The 3,836-nt window shown below is 39.3% G+C and overlaps 1 long non-coding RNA gene across 1 annotated transcript; it reads left to right on the top strand.

Moving 5' to 3' along the window:
- Positions 1-1,712: 1,712 nt before the first annotated feature.
- On the top strand, positions 1,713-3,404 carry LOC106608691 (uncharacterized). The gene is made up of 3 exons (XR_001329565.2): positions 1,713-2,201; positions 2,693-2,778; positions 3,183-3,404. It is a non-coding gene; the product is annotated as an uncharacterized lncRNA (long non-coding RNA).
- The last annotated feature ends 432 nt before the right edge of the window (positions 3,405-3,836 follow it).

Raw genomic sequence — 3,836 nt, 5'->3', positions numbered from 1 at the left:
TTTAAATGCCAGGATGTTATACTCACTTTGGCTTTTCATCTAGTAGAATTCACTGCACCCTTTTGAGGAAGAGAATCGTCTTTCCAGACTCATGTTTGACAACAGCTGATAATTAGATATGGGCAGTGGTGACTCGTCATTCAGGGCAGGTGGGGCAAAGCCACACAAATCTCTATATTTTTTTCAGGGGGGGGGCTTGCCTGTTTTGCTTGTTATTTTGGCATTAATACTGCTTTCTGTGGTGGTGGGGCTGGCCAGCAGAAACACAGAGCTGTAATGAACACGAGGGGAGACAGAGAGCTGGTTTCAAGCGCAGGGCGCACCAGGTGTTTATTGCAAAGGACCACAGGAGGAGCCAGGTAGCTGGGTCCAGGGGCAGGCAGAAGGTCATACACAGGGGGTCCAAAAGGGCAACAGTACAGACAGGGAAAAGGCTAGTAACATAGTCCGGGAGATCAGGCAACAGGTAGATAACAGGAAATCCGATAGGCTAAAGTACAGGCAGAAGGTACAGTACTGAAGGTAAAGTACAGGCAAAAGGCGTCGTTAGTGAGGCAGGCAAAAACTCCATCAAAGAACAGGAAGTTACTAAACCACAGAAGAAGATGGAAATCTGTGGTTTTCAGTGATGGCTTTATGGGATAACTAGCAACTTGTAACCAATTACCCATTCCTAAAAGAGTACTATTTTAATGGTAATGTTAAATAATGGACATTGGCTGTTAAGCCAATTATGTTATATGACTGTTGCCTCCCATTTAAGTTTGTGATGGTAATGACATTTGTTTTTGATAATAATTATTAGGTGGAGGCTGCTAGCTACAATGGTATCTTTTAGCTAGCTAACTGCTCTGCAGTGCACGCTAGCTTGACTTGCCATAAAGTTAGAAAAACAAGTTGAGGAAAAAGTTAATAAACAAAACATGTTTTATTATCACCTAAAACAATATATATTTATATATCCTGTCTTGAATGAAAAGCTCACATTTTGCAATCTCCCAAAAATAAATGCGATCTCTGAGGAGAGACAGGCTCTCCTCCATCTTGTGTTACAAACACTACACTTAGTAGTGGGGTAAGACTCCGTGAAGATGACATATGGTGTAATGAATTATGTCACAATGTGTACGGGGCATCAGCATGGCTGTTTGGGTATGCGGGAAATATAGCATTTTTGAATATCGAACAAGCTTTAAATGCAAGGATGTTATACAAAGCTATAAAAGTTTTAAGGAAGTCCTTTTATTTTTACATAATGATATAAAGCATGAAGTTGTTTTTACATATTACGAAATCAAATCAAGTTAAAATAGCCAAAGTAAAAAAAAATTACAAATCTTTTTGCTGTAGATTGTACAGACAAGCTCCCTGAGCCAATAAGAGTTGGTTGAATTCATGAAAGTCATATAGGGTGTAATCTACAAAAATTTTAAGGAAGTATTTTTAATTTAAAGGCCCCCACCAGAGGGCAATGTTCCTGTTACTATTTCAACGTAATTCCTGTTCCACAGTGGAAATTTTCGATCGACCTGTTGGTTTAGTTGCACAAATGAAAGTGGAGTGGTCGCCACCGGCCGGGGGCACCGGGCCATGCAAAGCGAACTCACCCTGTCTTTTCCCAGAAAACACAGTGCCACCACGTGTTAATAGGCATGAATTGTTGCCATAATTCTAATCCTACCCCATTCTTCATTTACTCATTGTGATGAACTCAGGATCCAAACTCAGTTTTAGACGAGACTGAATATCTGACCAAAATTATCATATTTACACTTTGTAGTCAATTTTGACTCTAGAATAAATGTTTCTGACTCATATCGATTCCACAGGCCGTTTTCACAATGATTAGTTGGTTTTTAGGGGGAGTCGTTCATTAACCCTCTGATCGGAGGAGAGCAACGTTTTAGCTACATTTTGCCTCCAAAAAGAAAATACGACCCCGAATTGCAGAAACACAGGTTGTAACTTGTTCGCTATCTTCAGCTGATTCCGAATGTAATTTCTATCATCCTGGCACATTCCGTTGAAACGGGTATTGTCGTGCAAAGTGTAACCTTTAATATAAAGCTAACTATACCCTAGTCACACTTTCAGGAATTTCACAGCCGTAATGCATTGGAAGAGGATATTTTTGATAGTTCTCTTCAAATAAACAACTTGGAAGATGGCAAATAGCGAAGCGTCTGCGGTGGTGTTCAAATGTAAGTCATTTTTGTTTTCATTAAAATGATCTCGACTACTTATAGATTGCATTTTGATTGCTGTTACAGTGCTATTTGGGTTGTTGATTGGATTTGTTCCGACTTCCTTGATTTAAAAAAAATAAATATGTAAACGTTATTTCTGTACATGTTTGTCATTTTACTGCATTGCTACTAACGTAAGCATTTCGCTACACCCGCTATAGCATCTGTTGAACTATGTACGCGAGCAGTAAATTATTTGATTTGACTATTTCATCGTACATCTTTGAAAACAGATTTGACTAGCCAATTAAATTCAACTCCAGCTAATTACACACACCGTTGTTTTATGTGATGTCGGAGCTCTAGTCACTCTATCGTAAATCATGGAGTTGAGTTGGCTATAGGAGGATTAGAAGTTACTGACTGTTTGAACAGTGACGTTAGCTACAGGGTAACTAGCTAACTACTTGTTCTAAATACCAGAGCTTGTGTTCAAACTGTTTCAGGGTCTGATGACAATACTGGGCATTTAATTCAGTGGCGAATAACACCTGTTCACCGGCAGGAGAAATGCCACAACAAAAGGTTTTGAGTAAGTCATGTGGCAATATATATCTTGCCCCTGCACTGGGTGATGCACTCTGTGACTAAAACGCAGTAGGCCAAAATCCTAATTTCCTCAGCGCTGCTGGTCCAAACACTTCTCTTTCCTTCTAGTTCTCCTGATTTGTCACTTTGGTTTATTTGTGTTGAGCTGATTGTAATGTTCATGTTATGCAATATTAGTTTCTATCTGAACAGTTACAGCCTGAATGGGTCTAGTTTCATTGCACATAACCTGTTATGGTGAAAGTAATGGTAAGTGGCACTCATTACTGTTTTCGCCTTGGCACTCCAATTTAAAAGTATGTGGTACAGCGTTAGACAAGAAGGTTCACACAACTTTACTTTGCTAATGTTTTGGTTAATGTTGTACTTCATCTTATGTCTTTTAAGGATCTATGTGAAGGAGTGTGAGTTGGCGGGGCAGCTGCATCGGTGAAAAAGAAGTGGGAGAAGGAGGTGACTGCCAAGGATGGGCATGCCTTATGGCCATTTTAGAGTCCATGATTAAGAAGTAGTTATACGTATTGTATTTCTAGATATTCATTTATACATTTTCTACTGTTTTTGGTGAAGTCTTGAAGTGGATTTCTGTTTTGTCATTGAAAAGTGTTTCTTCTTTGTAGTAAATATTTGTATTTGATACCGGTACATCTACTGTTGGTATGTTTTATTTTCAACATTCAAAAAGGCACTCGCACATCTGAGCTATCTTGTTGCAGGTGCATGGTAACAATTAGAGAACTTGAAGCTTACATGTCAGCCTCTTGGCCTTCATCAGAGCTTTTTGTTCTACTCAACTAAATACTAAACCATCTTTGGCTAATATGTGTACGGTACACTCAAGTTTACTCCAAATACATTGTTCCAAATGCTAGCTACTTAGCTAACGTTAGCCCCAAACAACAGCACTCCAGTGTTAGTGAAAGGTCAATGGGTGTCATGTAAAGCCGTAACTGATGGTGCATTCAAGACAACTGGGAAATTGGGGGGAAAACTAGCTCTGACTGTGAAAAATACACTACATGGCCAAAAGTATGTGGACAC

Source organism: Salmo salar, chromosome ssa07, assembly GCF_905237065.1.
Source record: "Salmo salar chromosome ssa07, Ssal_v3.1, whole genome shotgun sequence".
In the NCBI taxonomy this organism is placed as follows: Eukaryota; Metazoa; Chordata; class Actinopteri; order Salmoniformes; family Salmonidae; genus Salmo; species Salmo salar.
Note: the sequence above shows the minus strand (reverse complement) of the source record. Positions and strands in the feature narration are given on the sequence as shown.